Raw genomic sequence first — 23,894 nt, forward strand, 5'->3', positions numbered from 1 at the left:
AGAAAGTCCTCAATTCTGCCAATATTGGAGTAATAATAGTATAATAGAAATCTCTCCACTACACTCTGGGGTTGTATGATCAGAGATCTACTGTAGGAAAGTGGAGCAGCGAGTGATGCAATGAAGCCAGTGAGTAATGGACGTGTGTAACAGGTATTTCTATAGGTCTCTGGGCGCGTGAACATAGAGCCATGGTGAGGATCGGCTCCTAGTCGCCATGTACATGAGTCCTACAGCTGCCCACGTCCACAACAATTCATGGAAGGACCTAATAGGGCTTTCAGCTTGGAAATCCAGGCAATGCTCCCTGTGTGAAATGTTCAGCTACTTTCTAACAGACTCTGTTTCCATGTCTTCACCATTGTCACCATGCTTGCTGCGTGTGAATGGGAAGTTTCTCTCGAACGCTTGTCACAGCGCAGCGATTGCTACAATTGTACCGAGTCTAGACAATCCTGTGTGCTACAACAACTTGAGCCAAAGGTGATACATTGTATCTGCACTGACACATTGTAGCAGATCAGGAGAGACGTTTGCTGAAGCACGCGGCGCTCGAGTTATGTGGTAATTGCTCACTAAGATAGTAAATTTGTTAAAAGTTAATGCCCCCCCTTCCCACCCCATAGACCACAGCAGCGTTCCCAAATCTGCCATGGTTGTTCTCCTGCCAGGTACTGCTGGCATCACATCCATTACCAGGTGTAAGAAGCCGGACGAGGTGTATGGGAATCAAACAGTAGCAGCTTATTAGTTGATTTGCATGAATGACTGTGGGAAATCCGGCGGTTCCTGCCCTCTTCACCTGACACTAAGCTGGATTCATCAGCGCTCATTACAATAAAGTCCCTGAACTAAACTAGAAATGTGTCAAAACTATAAATTATGTAGAAGTAAAAAAAAAAATAAACGAAGGCTCAACTTTCAACACCAAACTGTGACTCACGCGGCTTCCCTTCAATTATTATAATAGCTTTTATGAATAGAAGTAACAGATAACTCCTGCCGGGGGCACAGCTGCCGATGAACATAGCAAGAGATGAGTAGAAGCGGGAAGCGGGGCGTTCATGAAAAAATAGGGGTGGAAATCATTGCCCCAATCCGAGCCCAATACACCCACTGCCTCAGCCCTGGTCCAGTCACTTTATAGTGGCGCCATCTACTGGACACTAAGTGAAGATGCATCCAGGCACCGGTAGGTAATAAGCGTCATCTCCAGACCAGACTTTGGTTACTCCGTGGGTAAATCTCATTTTCTCTCCAGTTTGTGCTGCAGTTACCAAGATGGCGACAAACGCACAACGTTATGGGAGTCAAAGGATCAGTGAGAAATGCTCCCATCTCCATACAAACAAAATAACATTGAGATGCGATAATGAGGGAGGACTGGAAATGGGAAAGGTTGCCAAACACATCGAATAAACGCTGGCGTGGCATACAGTTGGTGGAACCAGCTGACCACCTAATACCGATGGGGGTCCAGATACTCCCTCAACAGATTATGTTGGGGGAGAAGGATTCCACCAGTGATTTGTTCTGCAGCCAGAAGGGTCTGGAGGGGACTGTGGAGTCGGACTCCCATCCCTCTCACTAATGAGAATCCATGCAGTTCGATCAGCCGCCATGGTACAGAGGTGGGAGGGGAGCAGACGGTATACACTGTATGAGAACGGATTGAACAGAACCTGTACTTTTAGGATTTAACCCTTTGCTCATTCTGGGATTTCGGCCTCCGTCAGTGTCTGACAGCTTTCTGTGCATATAGAGATATTGTGCCGGTTTCCTCAGGATGTTTCACAAATGGCATTGGTTTTGGGTTTTTTTTTAAAGCAAAATAACAATTGCAGACAAACATCAGCCATTTGTAAGAGAAATGTAATTGAGGAGGCTTTTTTTTCAATGCTTTTAAATACAATTTTTCATGTATTTTGTTTCCACAGGCTTCAGACCCCCCAAGAGAAAAATACTTGTAAAAAGCATGAAAATTAAGGTTTTTTTTACAAGCCGAAAAGGGAAAAAAAAAAAGAAAACACCATAAAAAAATGATGAAAGCCTAATGATGAATCGTCTTTCCATGGCCCATGGCTTGAACAAGACACGTAATTACAGACTTCATCTTACACTTCATTGCTTGGTGTCGCAGACATTTAACCTGTAGACTCTTCATTGTAATTCTGGACGTCTTGTCAGACGGACCTACATCTCATCTGAAAGGTTCTTACCAGATTGGTTGAATACTTACTTTATCAGTTGTGCCAAAAATTTACCCAGAATAAAAAAAAAAGTCAAATTCTGGTGGCGTTTGTGAGCTCTATGTGCTCATTCACACATGGCGGATTAGTTACAGAGATTTCTGCAACCGTCCTGAACAGAAATCCAAGTGTTGCCATCAAACTAGCCATCAATTGAGTTGATTATCGTTTGCAAACTTTCTACTCCACATCTCCTACATCTGCTAAGAAGACATTGAAGGATTGTGATGAAGGAAAACCTAAAAACTTCCTCCCCGGCACCTGAATATTTCTTGGAAAAGGAGCAGATTGATCTGGGAGAGGTTGATCATGATGTTCTTTTATAATGAATTGTAATTGTTACGATTTTAGCTAACGCCTCGGTGTAAACGCTTATTTATCTAACTGACATACCATAATTGTTTCTTTAATTCCAGGTATCATCGTTTTTTTTTTCATTCTTGTATCCACTGGTCACGATATAAAATGATGGATTGCCTGTTGTTTAGCAATAGCTGAAAAAAGATATCTACTTCTGTAACAAGTGAGATTAAAGTCGGATCTTCCTAATTTTTAGTTACAGAATTATTAGTTGAACATTCCTATAAATCAGCATCAATTTATAGCAGTAAAGAAATATGAAAACTCTGATAGTTATCAGTTATCAAAATACAAAACCTACAAGGGCAGAATAAAAAATATTAATGCAGCTGTCGATCTGGTTCAAAAATGTCACAATATATTTCTGAAAAGGAAACCATTAAAAAATCATCAGATGGTGGACTATGTGATGCCAGGAATATCGCCTTGAAGATTGTAAAGTGCACAAATGTATCACGTCCTACTCATCTACAAAGCAATTAGTAACTCCATTGATGGCAGATTTAGGCTATGTTCACACATAGTGTGGGTTTTTCAGCGTTTTTTGCTGCAGATTTTTTTGCAAATTTTCAGCTGCCTTTTGCAGCACCAGTAAAGTCTATGAGAAACCAGAATTCTCTGTTCACACAACTTGTTTATTTTTGTTGCGTATTTTCTCCCTTGGTTGGGTTTTCGGAAAATAGAGCAAGTCACTTCTTTCAGAGTTTTTTCACCCATTGGAAGTAATGGGTGGTGAAAAACCACTGAAAAAAAACGCTGAAACAAAACAGGTTTTACTGCGTTTTTAGTGAAAATAAGCAAGTACAACAGTATGTGAAACATATTTATTTTTGTGATTTTACCATCTTGTCTTGGTCACCGAGATGGTTGTTTGTATTAGGAGAGTTTAATTAAATGAGTGGTGTGTACAGCATTAGCTGAGCTGTGTAACAATGAACAATACCTGTGGCCCAGAGAGGTGTGAAATTGCCTGTGCAACTGAATGGCAGACCCCATAGTGTGAAAGTAAATAGTGTCCTACAAACTCAATGCATTGCCAGTGTCTAAACTATTCCTGAACAATTCACCCCCCCCCCCCCCCCACTATGCCAAAACCAGAATGATATATTTTTTTCACAGAACTTCATGCATATGCATAAATAGAGACAGAAGGACAGGGAGAAAAAACGCTGAAAAAACGCACAAAAAATGCAGCAAAACCTGCATTTTTGATGCAGCTAATTTCCAGCCAGAGTTGGGTTTTGCGGCAGATATGTGACGCTGAAAAAAACCCAACATGTGTGAACATAGCCTTAGAGTTAGAATTCTGGAGTAAAATGTTTGAAAACCTCTTCATGAATCCGGAGCATCTGACTCCAGCACATCTTCTCATGAATACCGGCGTGAACAACGCCAAACGCCATTCATAATGAATCGGTCCTTAATCCTTACATGGTAAAAAAAAAAAAAAAAGGATGAACAATGTTATGTTGAGCGATATTCACAAATCATTTTTTTCTCCTCCACAAATTAAACTAATCCCTTTAGTTACTATGCTGGATCCAATTTCCAGCAGCCTTTGGTCCAGGTGTCTACATTTTTACCATTGAAGTGTTATCCATTATTCTACATATGCAAAAAAACAAAAAAAACTTTGTTAAACTTTCTCAAGCTTCTCCTACCAATCAGTCACAAATCAAACCAGTGTAGGAGGTGATTCTTACATGGAATCAGGAAAATAATATCTATCTATCTATCTATCTATCTATCTATCTATCTATCGATCTATCTATCGATCTATCTATCTATCTATGTAATCTGTGTGTGTGTGATATAATGTTAGAACTTTTTCACCCCATGTGTATGGGGGGATTGGTGTTTTCCCTGTATTTGCTGGACAGATTTTCCTGTGTGGTCAGTGACGCCGTCCACGTCTGGGATATAAAGCCTTTCCTCGGGTGAGCTGGTTGCTTTTCTCTTGACAGGTCTTATCCATGGTGCACAGGCGTGTCAGGAGGACACATATAGACCTGGAATCCTGGCGCATGATAGTCACCGTCCTGCTGTTATACTTAATGCACAGCACACCAAATTCTGTCTGTCAAGACCAGCGACTTGTGCACATTGACAAGTTATTCTCAGATCTCTTTTGTGCCTGTTTCCCCACATACGGTAATCCCTGCTTTGTACGAGTGTCATTGTTATGAATGTGGCGTTCGTGAGGAATTAACCGTGAGGTTTGAACTAATTGACATTGCTCGCTCCGACTTGAGCTGATTGTTAAACTGTTGCATCTTTCAGTTCCTGGCATTGTGCTCCGATGTAATATTTGGGGGCTGTGATCCCACTAGTCACATACAGTAACAGCTGGATACCACTAAAGGACACATACTGCATTAACCATTTACTGCATATCATGATAGCGCCAAACTATTTACAGAGCCAATGTCACACAGATGTGATTATTATAATAATCTTTATGTACTATGGTCCAGGCATCATTCATAAAAATCATATATTCTTGTACCGTGTTAGCCAGTAGATAGAAAAATATTTAGATTTGAGAGTCCTCAGTGGTTGATACCTTTTAACGGCTAACTGAAAAGATAGTAACAAATTGCAAGCTTTCCAGACTACTCGGGTCTCTTCATCAGGCATAGTATACCACAAAATCTGAAGAGTCACATATTTATACACAATAAGACACACAAAAAATGCAATAGGTAAAACAGGTGATGAAAAGCATTGCATTTTTTGTGTGTCTTATTGTGTATAAATATGTGACTCTTCAGATTTTGTGGTATACTACGCCTGATGAAGAGACCCGAGTAGTCTGGAAAGCTTGCAATTTGTTACCATCTTTTCAGTTAGCCATTAAAAGATATCAACCACTGAGGACTCTCACATCTAAATATTTTTCATAAAAATCAGAAATCTTCATGAGCTGTTGCCACCAGAAGCATTTGATCAGCTACGGTACAGACTGGCAGAGTTTAGGTAGCTGATGGGTACGGGTGACGGTAAGCAGCATCTGGTTAAGGTAGATAGGGCGGGCAGCAGAGAAGAGACGACAAGCCACAGTCAAATATTCAAGCCGCAAGAATACTGAAAAAGTACAGTAGCTTTGTAGAGACCTGATACTATATGGACCTTGATGCTTAGGATTGATGGAGGAGGTTGCCCTATAAAACCTAGGTCACCTGGATGTTGGTTGATGACGACCACGTTTAGCACCACAGGTTTTTTTAGGACCAGAAGTTAATGGATGCACGTGAACCTCCTAGAGAACAGCAATGGTCAAATGAAGCCTGTGGGACGCGCACACAGGGTGGGTGAGATCAATAACAAATGCAATAATTGGGGATTCATAGTTCAGATAAAACCTGGTATTTGTTATCCAATGACATCTCAAAGGGTTGGACTGTTACGGGCAGTGGGAAATTTGGTCTGTGGATCAACAAATCAAGCAGAGGTCACAACAAAAAAACAACCGTGTCAGGATGAGTTGTTAAGACTCCAGTTCAATAACAAGGAATAACCAATGTAGCCCTATTCGTGGGAGCCATGCAGCTGCTAATAGGACTTCCACTTCGTTTACCCGGTTCCAGGGGCACCCTGGCTTTATACAATTAACTCCTGTATAAGGATCTGGATTAAACACAGAGATCCCTGGGATACATGCAAGGAGTGACTGCTGGACAGCTTTTTACTATGGAGCGGCCTCTTTTTCAAGGGACCAAAAGTAAATGGACAATTATCTCAGAAGCTCTTTCATGGGCGGCATGGGCTTTTCCCTCATTAATCCATCGTCAATTAAACAGGTAAAAAGTCAGGAGCTGATTCCAGGTGTGGTATTTGCATTTGGAAGCTGATGCTGTGAACCCACAACATGCAGTCAGAGAAGCTCTCAGTGGAAGAGAAACAGACCATCATTAGGCTGAAAAAAAGAAGAAATCCATCAGAGAGAGCAGAAATATTAGGAGTGGCCAAATCAACAGTGGTGCATTCTGCAAAAAAAAAGAGTGCCCTGGTGAGCTCAGGAACAAAGAAAGGTCTGGACATCCCCGGAAGACACCAGTGGTGGATTATCGCAGAATCCTTCCCATGGTGAAAAAAAACCCTTCACAACATCTCCAAAGTGAAGATTCTCCAGGAAGTCGGGGTCTCAGTATCTAAGTCCACCATAAAGAGACTTCATGAGAGCAAATACAGGGTTCACCACAAGGTGCACACCAATAATCAGCTGGAAAAATAGAAAGAGCAGATTAACATCTAAGGCCACGGCCCCACTATCAGTATTTGGTCAGTATTCGGTTAGTATTTTATCTCAGGAGTGGGAGCCAAAACCAGGAGTGGGTGATAAATGCAGAATTGGTGACTTGTTTCTATTATAGCTTTTCTCTAATTGTTCCTCACCTGGTTTTGGCTCCCACTCCTGAGAAAAAATACTGACTGAATACTGACCAAATACGGATAGTGGGGCCATGGCCTAAAGAAGATGCCAGATCTGGAAAGGCAAAACTAAGATCAACCTGTACTGTAATGATGGGAAGAAGAAAGTCTGGAGAAGGCTTGGAGCGGCTCCTGATCCTCAGGCACAGCACATCCTCTGTAACACATGGTGGAGACGGTTTGATGCGAGGGTGTAAGGAGATGGACATATTGCTCATATGCCCCCTTGCAGAACATGTGCATTGTTGCAAAAGTATTTTGATGCATAATGTGAACTGTGAAATGCGTTATGGTGTGTAATGCCTGACAGTAGGGAAAGTAATAGTTAATGGTTGGGACTAGCCCATAGTGAGAGGGTCAAAGTGGAAGGGACAGACAGCTTCCTGTCAGAATGTGAGAAAGGGCCCAGAGTGTGCAAAAAGACCTAAGATCTGATGTGAGTGGTGCCGCATGACATGGGCGTCCCTAACGAGAAAGGATAACAAGATCCCAACAGAGAGAAAGAGAGAAGTGACCGAAAGAACAGAGTGAAATGGGAACCTGGGTCAGGACGCCTAGCAGTATGGCCCAGAGTTCATAATTTATAAAGGTAACGGGCCTAGTCGAGACAGAGTACGTAAGATGAAGAGAGTGCCCCGGGCGGGAGTTCCAGAGGAGTACCGGCCATACTGGCAATATAGTTCCCTAGAGAGGAAGGACGACCCAGAACCACGGGTTGAGAATAGGACTGTTACTAACTGGACTGTAGTGTTGAGGAGAGCCATAGGCTCAAATACTTAATAAACCTCAAGACATAGGAGACTGAGAGAAAAGACTCATAAAGTGTGTTATTTCTCCTTACATAAGCTTGTTTAGATCAAAAGATGGCTGCTATTTCCTGTTTCATCACACCATGCTCTGTTATGCAAGATGGCAACTGGACCTATGACTACATCCTGTTGTACATGTGGCAAAGGTGGAGACTTTATTTATGACTACATCCTGTCATACAAGGAAGTTCCGGGAGGAAGCTGAATTATATAGAAGGACTAACCAATCACGGAGCAACACATCGCTTGGAGACACCCGCTAGAGACCACGCCCCCTGATGACCTCATGGACCAACCCACCCTGATGACCTCAGGGATCCGCCCATGGACTTGCCCAATCCATTGTTGTGGTTATTTTTTTTAATATCTAGATATCATTATTCATTTAGATAAAAACTATTTATATTTTTGCTATGTATGAAGTCTGCTTGAGTGTCTTCTAATTTGTTACTAATAAGTCTATTTCGGTTTTCTGTAACAATGAAGTTCTGTTCTATCTAGCTAATAAATAGTCTTTGCTGCCACACGAGGAAGACTCTACCTGCTGACAATGCATGTCACATGTATTCTGTCTCTCTTCCTTCATCAATGAAGTATCTTAATTTGAATCTCACTGGCAATGTGAAGACCCTTTGCTGTCTATTCCAAAGTTCTCCTTAAAACAAAGAGGGTCTCCATAACACCATTAACCAGTTAATACATCTGGTTACTCCCATTCTAGGGCGAACCGAGCCCGTTTACAGAGTTTATACAAGTCTATATTCGGGTTGAATAAACAGATTTGGAGCTGCACCATAGCTGATCGAGGAGAGCTTACATCCCACTGTGTGTGTCTGATGTTATTCTTTCTTGCATGCACTTGATCATATCCATTAGGCCAGGAGCAGGCAACTAGTGAACATACCAAAGTGTTCACCCTAACAGTAGTGCTGAGCAGGGCAGTGGAAGTGTAAATGAATGCTGAAGGTATAGAATAAGACAGAAAAGAGGAAAAATGTGATACTGTGTAAAGGAAACGTTCATAAAGCTGTGTACCTGCTATCTCCGGTATATCATCCTTTCCCAGTTATCGTTGAGTAAAAAGTTTATTTTTGACTGGTGGTCTCCTTCATTGAGCTGTCAAACATCTGGTCCTGCGAGCCCCAGTCATCGATTACATACAAAACAACCTATATTACAACATCCGACAAGGAGGCCATATATAATCAATTAAAAAACCTTTATTGTAACAAAATAGGGGATGTGGTGACAAAGAAAAAAGAGCATACACTTTAATACCAAATGCCTTGTGAAACATTAATTCATTAATTTGCACAGGAAAACAGAGCAAAAAATGACACGCAACTTCAGTGCACTACCCGTCAATACATGGGTCAAACCTGCAGCAATGGCAGGATGTCAGTGTAAATTAATATACACCTATGCTCAAATAAAGCACTATCTTAGGTATAAGGAAGTATAATCAGCAGTGTATGGACATGACATATTAACAACTAATTATAGTAGATATTAAACATTGAATACATGTACATGGCTGAGTATCCTCTTACCTGCAAATGATGATGTACACCTATAGTGCTGGCTCCTGGCTGAGTGTTTCTGCAGCAAGTGTAATGCTCACCCCGACGCGCGTTTCGATGCGTCCTTCCTCAGGAGTATATGGCCTCCTTGTCGAATGTTCTAATATAGGTTGTTTTCAATTATTTCCGATTGGTCTATTCAATTTAGTCAACAGAGATATACTGTTTGATGATGTGGATGTTTTGGACTAACATTAGACAGAAATATTAATGTATATCATCTGCTCGCCTCTGCAATTTCTTATCGATTACATGCAACCTGAACGGGCGCAGCACCCGCACAGTACAAGTCCACAAACCAAGCCAAGACCCCCACTTTCATGTAACGTTCCGGGGTGTAAGAGATGAGTACCTTGCCCATGGCTACGGCACCGCACCACGTTACATGAGCATGCACGGTCCCATCTTTACGTCATCACACTGTATCTATAAACTTCTACACAGTGACAGAATATAATTTAGTGGATAAATAATCCTCTGAGGACTGAGCTGTAACTGAATGAAGAAATACAATGACATCTGGTCATTCATGTCTCGGGTATAAAACTCTTCCTGTGACTTCAATATGGACTGAAGTCACATTAAAAAAAAAGGACAGAAATTTTTTCCGCCAATTAAACATTAAAGAAAAGGGATTTCAATTCAATTTTATGGTTATTTCTTACCAAGTAGAACGCTGTCAGACATGATTGAAATCTGATGAGTTAGCTTAAGTATAATTGTGCCAATGACAAAAGGTTTAGGGCCATCAAATCTTTCACCACTCCAGTCACTGTGAGGAATTAAAGTAACAAAGAAACACCAAATAATTCTAGCAGAAAATAGTCAAGAGCTTCGTCCAGCTTCATTTTCTATTTGATCTGATTGTAGACTTCAAAATAAAGTCCTCCAACGTCATCCCATCGGACGGGCGGGTGAATCTTATCCAAAGTTTCACTTTCTTCGGGACTCGAGGTTCTTTAATATATCCTGTCGCCATATCGGAAACACCTGATGAGTGAATGATGCATTATATATGCGGCTCGTATATTTATCAGGAATTTTCCTGTACAATCTGCTCTTTTACTTCTTCCTTTCATCAGATTTGGATTCATACTTTGTAAAAATTAGGGCAGCTGTTTGCTCATATATCAGGTCAGTTTCTCTTGCACTTTGTATTTGAACCCATTATTACAGTAACCATTGTAAGGTTGATGAAAACTAAGTGCAATGGAAAAGAATAAGAAACTAACCAGCAAAATCACGGGCAGAGACAATCAAATGTTTTAGGTTGAAAATGCGTGGAGCTCTACAAACACAATTGAATCATTTTTTTACAATCAGGATATAGGAAACCTTATACGTGGGCACAATCATGACATATTAGGTTCAATCGAGACCGTATTTAACGTCTGCATCATAAATAAGGGGTGATGACAGTCCTTCTGCTTTGATGGTTTTAGTGACGGTGACTCTTTAGATCTGCCGCTTTTCATGTCCGGGTTCCCCTATACTTGGGTGCTGTTAATTCTCCCTTTATGTCCTTTCATTGACAGTTCTGTTGCTGTGAATTAGCTTTAATGTGACCTCTACATTAGACTTGCACTGAATAGCATTAGTACATCATAAAAGCCACTTGCCCACATTTCTCTCATTCCACTAGATAATCCAAAAAAACATTAGATGCTAAATTTAACCCCTAAATATGCTCCATTGGCCAGTCACACCGGAGACTGGAGATTGTCACCTCTAACAACGCCTGGTAATTGTTTACGGTGTCGCTACAAATAAAAGAGACGCGGCAAGATATACATTAAGCTCTCGGCGTTTTCGGTGAGTATTTGAAGTCTTCAGATTAGTCCAAAGGCAAATTGCCAGAATTTATGAGTGATCGGGAAACCAAGAAGAAAAGCCATTCTCTGGTCCCGACCATGGCTGGTGGTCTCTATAATGTTTCTTTACTTTTCCTGCCCATCTTCAGCATTTATCTCATTATTTGCTCCAATACTGTCTGGTATTTCACCTTCCGCATGCCTTGGAGAATGCCGATGATTAGTACAGCTATCTCCTTGATTGCAGGTTGCGCACACGTCTGGTATACAGCAGCCTCATGAGACAGATCTGCGCTTATGGAAAGCTCTGCCCTTCATTCATTTTTATTAGATTCTTCTTGATTTCTCAAATATTTTTAATTTGTTTCCACTTTGTATAAGAAAATTTCCTGTTGCTTTCCAGAAACCATAAAGCAGATGCCTGCCATCGGTGGATCTCATTGCGCTTCTTCCTGACAGTGGATGTAATTGTCCCATCCATATTAACAGTATATTTACTGTCCGTGGATGGGACACCCGCACTATCAACACTAGGTGTAAGCAGTACCGCACTGCCGACATCTCACCGATATTAAACCCCTCAGATGGGAGTATTTAGTTGTGAATTTTTTCATACACATCCAGGAGGGATAACGAAGGATCCGGATGATGCGGAGTCCTGAGAAAAGATGCTCCACAATACAAAGGTCATCACGTTTTGTTTTTTTTTCTTTTTTGACATATGAATCGAAGTCAGACGAAAGAAATAAAAATCATTAACACATACATTCTTTGTACTCTTATACTATTGTGCGATACAATTGATAAACGGTTTACTGACACCAAAAGGCGCGTTCAGCTCGCGGTGCCGTGGAGGAGCCGCTCTGCGGCAGCAGCTGACTTCATTCGAGCCGCCAGACGTCAATTTAAGGCAATTGTTCCTCACCGGCTTCCTCTAATCTCCAATTTGTAATTATTGCATTGCCCGTTACTTAGCATTAGAGAAGCCTTCTCTCAAAGCTATCTAGAGTATTGACCGCCTGGAAGCTTTGATGGCCGTTGGAGATGAGGTTGACTGCTCAACCACTTTGCTTGTGCCGTCAGACTGATTGAAGTTGGAAAGGCCATAAAACCGGGGTCTCTTTGAGGAAGGCCGCGTACTGTACTCCAAGAATAATTGAACAAATAGTTTATCTGGGTAACCAACAGCTGTAGTGTACAGGAGATTTTCGGAGGATTATGGGCAAGCTGTTAAAGGAGCCTCCCATGGGACCCTTCCCAAAAACTCCTCCTGCTCCTACTGGTTTGATTAAAGGTTCAGTGCTTTGAAGAGGGTTAATGCGATCCGGCATGGGACCCTGGACTCTGCTGTGTAGATGTTCAGAGACATAGTACTAGGTGATTAAATATATGATTTTATACCATTAAGGCAATAATAAGCCCCTCTGTCTATACGCGATTCCACATGGAGTATTTCTTCAGCTGTTATGTGGACCGCGTGTTATATGAGACTCTATATATTCTTCTGCAGTCACAGTAAAGCAATGATAACTGACAAGTATAGCGTAATAAAGAGCCGGGCACATACTGCTAGATTAGGAGACCGTTCATTAAATGCTCATGAAAATCTCCAATCCTTCACGTCGAAAGCATCCATGCTAAATGCAGAATTTATATACATCAGGCGGCAATGCACATCAGGCGGCAAGGCTCTCAGCGGAGCTGGAAGGAAGAAACATCAAGAGAAAACTGCAGATGAACAGCAGGAAAATCCTCGCCGCTCAGATATTCCTTACTGTATTTACAGATCGTATTCAGCCTGTCTGCGCAGGAAAAAAAAAAGAGTAATCTCACCATATAACCTTGTGTGATGGTTAGATTACCGGAATGGAGATCAGGGTTTTCTATACAGATCTCTAAGCAGGATTATTAGGATTTATTCGCACATGTATTTCTCTGCTGGTCCAATTTTTATCTAATTGTTTTTTTATTTGCTACATATATATGTTTATGCATGAATGAGTTTTTTTCAGTATCTTCTCGCACTCAGCATTATTATTTATTTTTAGAGCAATATTGATTCCCAGTTCTGTACATGAGAAGGGGTTGGTGAGGTGCAGCTCCGGTGGTGGTGAGGCGGCAGCTCCGGTGGTGGTGAGGCAGCTCTGGTGGTAGTGAGGCGGCAGCTCCGGTGGTGGTGAGGCGGCAGCTCCGGTGGTGGTGAGGCGGCAGCTCCGGTGGTGGTGAGGCAGCAGCTCTGGTGGTGGTGAGGCGGCTGCTCCGGTAGTGGTGAGGCAGCAGCTCTGGTGGTAGTGAGGCGGCAGCTCCGGTGGTGGTGAGGCGGCAGCTCCGGTGGTGGTGAGGCGGCAGCTCCGGTGGTGGTGAGGCGGCAGCTCCGGTGGTGGTGAGGCGGCAGCTCCGGTGGTGGTGAAGCGGCAGCTCCGGTAGTGGTGAGGCGGCAGCTCCGGTGGTGGTGAGGCGGCAGCTCCGGTAGTGGTGAGGCGGCAGCTCCGGTAGTGGGGAGGCGGCAGCTCCGGTGGTGGTGAGGCGGCAGCTCCGGTAGTGGTGAGGCGGCAGCTCTGGTAGTGGTGAGGCGGCAGCTCCGGTAGTGGTGAGGCGGCAGCTCCGGTGGTGGTGAGGCGGCAGCTCCGGTGGTGGTGAGGCGGCAGCTCCGGTAGTGGTGAGGCAGCAGCTCTGGTAGTGGTGAGGCGGCAGCTCCGGTGGTGGTGAGGCGGCAGCTCCGGTGGTGGTGAGACGGCAGCTCCGGTGGTGGTGAGGCGGCAGCTCCGGTGGTGGTGAGGCGGCAGCTCCGGTGGTGGTGAGACGGCAGCTCCGGTAGTGGTGAGGCGGCAGCTCCGGTGGTGGTGAGGCGGCAGCTCCGGTGGTGGTGAGGCGGCAGCTCTGGTAGTGGTGAGGCGGCAGCTCTGGTAGTGGTGAGGCGGCAGCTCCGGTGGTGGTGAGACGGCAGCTCCGGTGGTGGTGAGGCGGCACTGGGGTTATTGCAGGCTGGACGTTTTCTAGAAGAGATGAGTTTTCAAGTTCCGTCTGAAAACTCTGAAACTGGTGGATAATCACACGTGTTGGGGTACAGAATTTCAGAGGACGGGGGATATTCGGGAGAGGCGATTGGGTGAGGAATGTATAAGTGTGGAAGAGAGAAGGAGGTCTTGAAATGACCGGAGATTACATGTTGGAAGATACTGGGAGACTAATTTGGAGATATACGAAGGAGACAGGTTATGGACGGCTTTGTAGGTCAATGTTAATAGTTCGAACTGGATGTGTTGAGGAATTGGGAGCCAATGAAGAGATTTGCAGAGGGGAATAGAGGAATAGCGAGGCGAGAGATGGATTTGTCCGAGCAGTAGAGTTAAGAATGGATCGGAGGGGTGCGAGAGTGCTACCAGGGAGGCCACGGAGGAGGATATCGCAGTAGTCAAGGTGGGAGATGATGAGGGCGTGCACTAACATTTTAGTAGATTCAGAGTTGAGGAAAGGATGGTTTCTGTAAATATCTTTGAGTTGTAGGTGGCAGGAGGTGGCGAGAGCTTGGATGTGCAGTGTGAAGGACAGGGCAGAGGCAAGGGTTACTCCGAGGCAGCGGATGTCCGGTACAGGGGAAAGCATGATGTCATTTATTGTAATATATAGATCGGGTAGGGAAGATAGATGAGATGGAGGAAAGAGGAGTTCAGTTTTGTCAGCATTGATCTTTAGGAAGCGTGATGAGATGGAGGATATGGCTGATAAGACACTCTGAGATTCTGGACAGCAGAGAGGTGACGTCTGGGCCAGAGAGGTAGATCTGGGTGTCATCAGCGTACAGATGGTACTGGAAGCCATGGGACTTTATGAGTTGTCCCATGACAAGGGTATAGACAGAGAAGAGTAGGGGTCCTAGGACAGAGCCTTAAGGGACACCAACAGAGAGAGCGGGATGAGGAGGTGACGTGGGAGTGGGAGACGCTAAATGTGCTGTTGGAGAGGTATGAGGAGATCTAGGATAGGGCGAGGTCTGTGATACCGAAAGAGAGGATCTGTAGTAGGAGGCGGTGGTCAACTGTGTTGAACACTGAGGACAGGTCTAGAACACATAGATGCCATAAGTGTGCTCTCCATTTTACTGGCAGTCCAAATAATAAAAAAAAGTAATTAGCTATATGAATGTGTCATTCAGAGCCACCCTGGGCGCAGTATGGTGGGAGCTGCATTCTAGTAAGTAGTGCGTGGGTGGGAGAATTTATATAAAATATAACGTTCAGAGAAAAGCAAAAGGAAAATGCTCTCATGTCAATAAAAATAGCCATGATGAGCTGAGCAGGAACAAAGCACCAAACGGTTCAGGAGGATCCATCCATACATTCATTTTACATGGTGTGAAATAAGGTGCTATCGCTGATTATTAATGGGGCTGTCCGCTACTGGACAATCACTGATTCATCAACTCGGGGCTCAATTTAAAATAAAAACCATGGACACTTAGCTCCTGTGGTCTCCATTGCAGCAATGCTGGCGCGGTTCCTCCTGGCCGGGCGCGGTTCTTCCTGGCCGGGCGCGGTTCCTCCTGGCCGGGCGCTGTTCTTCCTGGCCGGGCGCTGTTCCTCCTGGCCGGGCGCGGTTCCTCCTGGCCGGGCGCGGTTCCTCCTGGCCGGGCGCGGTTCCTCCTGGCCGGGCGCGGTTCCTCCTGGCCGGGCGCGGTTCCTCCTGGCCGGGCGCTGTTCCTCCTGGTCGGGCGCGGTTCCTCCTGGCCGGGCGCGGTTCCTCCTGGCCGGGCGCGGTTCCTCCTGGCCGGGCGCGGTTCCTCCTGGCCGGGCGCTGTTCCTCCTGGCCGGGCGCTGTTCCTCCTGGCCGGGCGCGGTTCCTCCTGGCCGGGCGCGGTTCCTCCTGGCCGGGCGCGGTTCCTCCTGGCCGGGCGCTGTTCCTCCTGGCTGGGCGCGGTTCCTCCTGGCCGGGCGCGGTTCCTCCTGGCCGGGCGTGGTTCCTCCTGGCTGAGCGCGTCACCTTGTTATGTCTCATGACTGCTGCGGCCAATTAGCAGCCACTGATCAGCTATAGCGCATCAATATTCTGACAAAAGAGTAAATCAGCGGCTGCAGGGGTCAATAATATCACGTGCCCTGCCATCACTGCGGGAGGAGAGTATACATTGTTAATAAGTACTACAACAGCCACATTCCAGCGGGTTGATCTCCTGTCAGCTCTTCTGTGAATCTGATTGTTCAGGTGTATATTTTTCTATGTTCCCATCATGTATTGTGGTGTTACAAGGACAGGAGCTAGCAGTGTGCACAAGCCCCTGGGTTATCACTGACAACCGTCTTCCCATACATCGCAATGCAGTTGAGTTGATGATTAGAAGTGTCTCTTCATTGGGCGGCTCATAGAAATGTCACCTGGCGCTCAGGGGAAACACTTATCATTCTTAAAAACAATAACACATTCAGTGAAATGTCTTCAGATATGTAAACTTTCCCATCAATCCTCAGAAAACGCAATGACTTGTGTCTTCGAAACAAAGATCTCTTTGTCCCGGTTGTAGATCATGTCAATGACGTATGGCAGCGGATACTGAACCGCTAACAGGAGTGAAATCACAACTTCTGCTCAGAAAGAACCAGAAATTCTTTTTTTTGTTTTGGAAAAGAAAACTGTAAAGGTCATTAGGGGGAATAAAAAATTGCCCCCTGTAATGCATATTGGAGAACAAGGGATGCTGTAATAAGAGATGGAGTGACAATCACCTGCCAGAGAACGTGGATCCTGCTCGTAAAGCAGCGACGAGGCGAGGGTCCACACAATGAGCCCACCCCGTTTACTCCATAAGACTGACCCGTCCAGGGGGTATGGGGGAAACTCAGTACCCGGGCCTTGACCTTCTGTGGGATGTCACGGCAGTCGGCTCCCGGGCCCGTACCCTGGGGTCACTCTTTAAAAGGGGGTTTGTTAACAGTTTTGTCTCCTGACGCCACCTGTGGCTCCTGGTAATAGTTACCGGCGCTGCTGCAGACCTCCGGGGGTGATGGGATGGCAGCTGGGATGTTTCTGCTCCCCACAGGCAGAGCGAGCTCCTGGGGCAGGGTTGATGCAAGCAATGCAGATGGTGATGCTGGGCGTTGTAGTGCGGGAGGTATAGCGTGGTAGAAATAACTGACAGAAACAGTGGGGTGCAGTCACCCGAGTTTACTCACAGTTCTTTAGGTTCCTCGGGTACACTGTCCAGATGTCAGCCTCCCGCGTCGCACTACGTTTGCCAGGCAGCGGTTCAGCACTCCCTCAAGTATATCAGAAGTACTTAACGGGACCCCCTTCTTTATGTTCCTTCTTTAGCCGACTTCCCACACTGGGTCTTCTCCCTCCTGCCCTGCGCCCCGCCACACAAAGTCCCGATCGGGTACTCTGAGATCCCTCTGGGCAACTTGAAGTTCCCGGACCTCCTTGGTGCCCTTCACAGCGGCTTAGGTGCGGTTGTGGCTACTGTACCATGAAAGTGCAGAAGCCTCCGGTTTTCCAGCCAAGACCTGGAGTAACTAGGCTAGCCCAGGGACCGGTTCCCTTCTTCCGGCCTGATCCCTCTGACACTTGGCAGATTCGGGCGTACGGGTGGTGTCCTGCACTCACTGTACCCCATGGGATCCCTTCTGTTCCTGGAGCTTTCCACCCTGACTCCCCTCTCACTCCTGGGCCTCTCTTACTAGGCCCCACTCTGGAGCAGAGCTCCTAAAGAGACTCTGCTCCCCTCCTCTCTTACTACTAACTGACCAACTACCAACACTCTAAGATGGCTTCCTATATATATATATTCTCTAAGTGCTCCCCTGTTCTGCATCCTCCACCCACACCCACTACTGGTTCCCCCTCACTTTTGGTTCCCCCCACTCCAGCCAGAGACAGGGCAGCAGAAGAAGTGCATAATGCCCTTCCAGCCGGCCTGGAGTAGTGTAGCGTTGAGTGCAGGTGTTGGGGTCCCGGGCAGTACTCCATCCTTACCTGAGAGAAGGAGATGCCACACCTCTGGGTGAGGTGCAGTACCTCTGTGGCGACTGAACCCTCAGGGGCGCCAGAAGACCACATAAGAAGCACTTTGATGTGCACGTTTTAATTTCTCTGAACCATAAGAACAGCCGAGGATCATTCACCACTCAGTAATGGTGGGAGAAGGAAACTTATGACATGCAGCAACCATTTTACAGTGCTGGCCAAAAGTATTGGCACCCCTGCAATTCTGTCAGATAATACTCAGTTTCTTCCTGAAAATGATTGCAATCACAAATTCTTTGGTATTATTCTCTTCATTTAATTTGTCTTCAATGAAAAAAAACACAAAAAGAATTGTCCTAAAGCCAAATTGGATATAATTCCACACCAAACCTAAAAAAGGGGTGGACAAAAGTATTGGCACCCTTTGAAAAATCCTGTGATGCTTCTGTAATTGGTGTAATTAACAGCACCTGTAACTTACCTGTGGCACCTAACAGGTGTTGGCAATAATTAAATCACACTTGCAGCCAGTTAACATGGATTAAAGTTGACTCAACCTCTGTCCTGTGTCCTTGTGTGACCACATTGAGCATGGAGAAAAGAAAGAAGACCAAAGAACTGTCTGAGGACTTGTAAAACCAAATTGTGAGGAAGCATGAGCAATCTCAAGGCTACAAGTCCATCTCCAAAGACCTGAATGTTCCTGTGTCTTCCGTGCGCAGTGTCATCAAGAAGTGTAAAGCCCATGGCACTGTGGCTAACCTCCCTAGATGTGGACGGAAAAGAAAAATTGACGAGAGATTTCAACGCAAGATTGTGCGGATGGTGGATAAAGAACCTCGACTAACATCCAAACAAGTTCAAGCTGCCCTGCAGTCCGAGGGTACAACAGTGTCAACCCGTACTATCCGTCGGCGTCTGAATGAAAAGGGACTGTATGGTAGGATACCCAGGAAGACCCCACTTCTTACCCCGAGACATAAAAAAGCCAGGCTGGAGTTTGCCAAAACTTACCTGAGAAAGCCTAAAACGTTTTGGAAGAATGTTCTCTGGTCAGATGAGACAAAAGTAGAGCTTTTTGGGAAAAAGCATCAACATAGAGTGTACAGGGAAAAAAAAGAGGCATTCAAAGAAAAGAACATGGTCCCTACAGTCAAACATGGCGGAGGTTCCCTGATGTTTTGGGGTTGCTTTGCTGCCCCTGGCACTGGACTGCTTGATCGTGTGCATGGCATTATGAAGTCTGAAGACTACCAACAAATTTTGCAGCATAATGTAGGGCCCAGTGTGAGAAAGCTGGGTCTCCCTCAGAGGTCATGGGTCTTCCAGCAGGACAATGACCCAAAACACACTTCCAAAAGCACTATAAAATGGTTTGAGAGAAAGCACTGGAGACTTCTAAGGTGACCAGCAATGAGTCCAGACCTGAATCCCATAGAACACCTGTGGAGAGATCTCAAAATGGCAGTTTGGAGAAGGCACCCTTCAAATATCAGGGACCTGGAGCAGTTTACAAAGAAGAATGGTCTGCAATTCCAGCAGAGCATTGTAAGAAACTCATTGATGGTTACCGGAAGCGGTTGTTCGCAGTTATTTTGGCTACAGGTTGTGCAACCAAGTATTAGGCTGAGGGTGCCAATACTTTTGTCCGGCCCTTTTTTGGAGTTTTGTGTGAAATGATCAATGATTTGATTTTTGCTTCATTCTCTTTTGTGTTTTTTCCTTGCAAGCAAATTAAATGAAGAGAATAAGACCAAAGAATTTGTGATTGCAATCATTGTCAGGAAGAAACTGACTATTATCTGACAGAATTGCAAGGGTGCCAATACTTTTGGCCACCACTGTATGCATCATCAAAACATGAGGAATACAGGAAGAACAAGAGAAAGCAAACCTGGGAAATCATACAATTCAGTGTAGAACACGGCGCCATCTGCACAATATCATCCCTCCAGAGCATACGCCTGTCATTGTAATCTAGAGCACGGTGCCTCCACAGCAGAAGCCTGCAGTTGTTGTATACTTCAACAGCTAATGCTCCAGTCGATAAGCCCAGCCTCTCGATCAGACTAGAAGGTCTCTATGAAGTCTGTGACTTTGCAAAAATATCCATCATGGCTGGTCTAAATTCCCTGATCTTCACCTTCAGAGCGTTCTTTAGTTAATCATCATAACCCCATTTTCTTCTCTTCTTTTTCACCTGCAACCTGAACGAGTCCTAACCCTTTCTTTTTTAGATGTTTCCCTCTTCTTCTCGCATATTGCCATTTGTCTACAAAGCTTTGTTTCGACCGTTTTTCTATTCTTGCAGAGGATTTATCTGCCTTTTGATTCTTCTTCCTTCAAAGGATCTTTCGATAGTTTGACTGTTTATTTTTTATGGTAGCCTTTTCCTCCACACCAGCCTTTATCCATTCATTGGCTTCTCCTTCTGACAGCTGACATAGTTCTTCATAAAACGTGGGTTAATATTCACTAACTGTACATGTCTGCAATGACCGACGAACAGGTGGTTTACCTTTATTTTCTCTTGTTCAGCGCTTTGGTTCTGTATCTGGTTTCAGTTACATCTGACTTCTTATACTGTTTGGGCGTGCGCTGTCTTCATCTTTTGTAAGGAACTAATCTGACCGCTGTCAGTTTTCTCTAGTGTTATTTTCAGTTATCAACATTTGGATCCTTTGTCCGGTTCAGTTTTGCAATTCCATAATGTTCTAGATGTATGTGATCCAGATGTTTATTCCATGTGTGCACATAGTTATTGTGTCCATGTGTGCAAGGTCTCACCTGTTCCTTTACTGTGATGAAAATATATAAATGCTTACCTGCTTTGGTAATGGCCATGACCCGCTGTCCACCCAGAAATTTTCCAGCGAGTCCGTTAGCTGGCATACACTTTCCGGAACACAGCCCTCCTTCTAGACTGACAACATACAACATATCTTTTACTGCAATAGCTAAATTCTAACCATGTTTACTGATGCAGATGAGGATTCAGAACAATTTTCCTTCTCTCATTTGCATGTACAGTAAAAGCCGAAAGTGTTGGTACCCTTGAAACTGTTTCACAAAATGAAGTATTTCTTCCAGAAATCTATTACAATTACACATGTTTTGTTATACACAGGTTTATTTCCTTTGTGTGTATTGGAACAACACAAAATAACTGAGAAAAAAAGTGCAAATTGGGCATATTTTCACAGAAAACCCCAAAAATGGGCCAGACAAAGTTGTTGGCACCTTTCCAAAATTGTGGTAAACAAACTTGTTTCAAGCATGTGATGCTCTTTCACACTCACCTGTGGCACGTAACAGTTGTGGGCAATATGAAAATCACACCTGAAAACCGATAAAAAGGGGAGAAGTTGTCTCAATCTTTGCATTGTGTGTCTGTGTGTGCCACACTGAGCATGGAGAACAGAAAGAGGAGAAGAGAACCGTCTGAGGACTTGAGAACCAAAATTGTTGAAAAATATCAACAATCTCAAGGTTACAAGTCAATTTCCAGAGATCTTCATGTTCCTTTGTCCACGGTGCGCAACATAATCAAGAAGTTTACAAAACATGGCACTGTAGCTAATCTCCCTGGACGTGGACGGCAGAGAAAAATTGATAAAAGGTTATAAAGCAGGATAGTCCGGATGGTAGATAAACAGCCCCAATATAAAGTTTCAAAGAAATTCAAACTGTCCTGAAGGCTCAGGGTGCATCAGTGTTAGCGCAAACTATCCGTCCACATGTGAATGAAATGAAACGCTATGGGGGAGACCCAGGAGGACCCCACTGCTGACACAGAGACATAAAAAAAGCTAGACTGCAGCTTGCCAAAATGTACGTGAGTAAGTCAAAATACTTTTGGGAAAGCGTGTGGTGGACAGATGAGACCAAGATAGAGCTTTTTGGTAAAGCACATCATTCTACTGTTTAATGAAAATGAAATGAGGCCTACAAAGAAATGAACACACTACCTACTGTCAAATAAGGTGGAGGGTCACAGATGTTTTGGGGTTGTTTCGCTGCCTCTGGTACTGGATGCCTGGACTGTGTGCAAAGCATCATTAAATTTAGAAATTACCAAAGTATTTTGGGTGGCAATGTATTGACCAGTGTCAGAAAGCTGGGCTTTCATCCTAGGTCATGGGTCTTCCAGCAGGACAATGATCCCAAACATACTTCTAGTAGCCCCCAGATATGGATGGAAGCAAAGCGCTGGACAGTTCTGAAATGGCAGCTATGAGTCCAGATCTCAAATTGCTGTTGGGAGAAGGTGCCCAACTTTTTGTTGGTTATAGGAAGCGATCGATTGCAGGTATTCACTCCAAAGGGTGTGCAAGCAAAAATTAAGTTTAGGGTGCCAACAATTTTGTCCGGCACATTTTTGGGATTTTTGTGAAATTATGTCCAATTTGCCTTTTTTTTCTGTTGTTCCAATACACACAAAGGAAATAAACATGTGTATAATAAAATGTGTAATTGCAATAATTTTCTGGAATAAATATTTCATTTTCTGGAACAATTTCAAGGGTGCCAACATTTTTAGCCATGACTGTATATTCGGAGTTCCTTTTTTGTATACAGGATATTATAACCTTTGGAAGATTTCTCGTATAAGTCTGTTCACCAAGCCGTGCTGTGCTCTGTGTGATTGGACCCACAACCTGTTACACATTCCAGCTTTCAGTCAATGGGGAAACATTTTAGAATGAACTGTTTAACTTGAGACACATAGCAAACTTTATCTTCATCATCAAATCATGGACGATTACAGTTAAAACAAGACAAAACTTACCCGAGAGGTCATACAACATAGTAAAGAAAACAGTGGCAATTTCTTTCTGCTAAAGCTAGTCCCTCCAGAGCATAAGCCTGTAGCTGCTGTATACTCCAACACAAACATCATCTATCAGGATCTCCCCCTAGATGCATAAGATGACATATTTTACTAAATAGTTTGCAGGTGGGAAGGCCATGTGTCTGTATTCAGAAGATAAGATGTTGTCATATCAGTCATATAACTTTAGGGCCCTTCAGACAGAGCAATAATCACTCATAGGAATGTTCATTCCCGGTCATTGCTCATTGCAAGCAAGTAGCTAGTATTTCACTTGTATATGGCCGACTGCCTACTAACATCAGTGTTGGTCGGCAGTACATCCACCCGTGAAAACAGAGGATGCGCTGCTGAAAATAATGTAAAAAGTTTTGCAGACACAATCTTAATACCCTGATGATAGCGGCAAGCTGATGTTTTTAACTGGGCCAGTTGGCATCATTGATTGGCAGTTGTAAGGAATCACATTGGACCATTAGGTTAGAGCTTCACGACTCCATGTGTAGAGCGGCTTGAAGATCATGATGTCGCATTGCTGTATTCTATCTAGTCATCGTCAATCGGGCTGTTTTGCGATCTGCAATCGAGAATGACCTTTGTAAAAAAACAAAACATACAAACGTATTAAATTTGGCTGCAGATTAGCTGATGGGATCGCCATCTGGCTATGATAGTTAGCACAGGATGAACTTTTACTCCAATACTTTTGCCGTCTGACCACCAACTATTTATTTATTTTACTCACTTATATGGCGCCATTAATTCCAGACATTATAGGCACTGTCCCCATTGGGGCTCACAATCTAAATAACTAAACACAAACTCTTCGCTAGCTACACAAGTGTATGGCCCATCACCTGCCGCCT

This window comes from Phyllobates terribilis, unplaced genomic scaffold (genome assembly GCF_046119375.1).
Source record: "Phyllobates terribilis strain yellow unplaced genomic scaffold, ASM4611937v1 Scaffold_12__6_contigs__length_324123572, whole genome shotgun sequence".
Taxonomy (NCBI): domain Eukaryota; kingdom Metazoa; phylum Chordata; class Amphibia; order Anura; family Dendrobatidae; genus Phyllobates; species Phyllobates terribilis.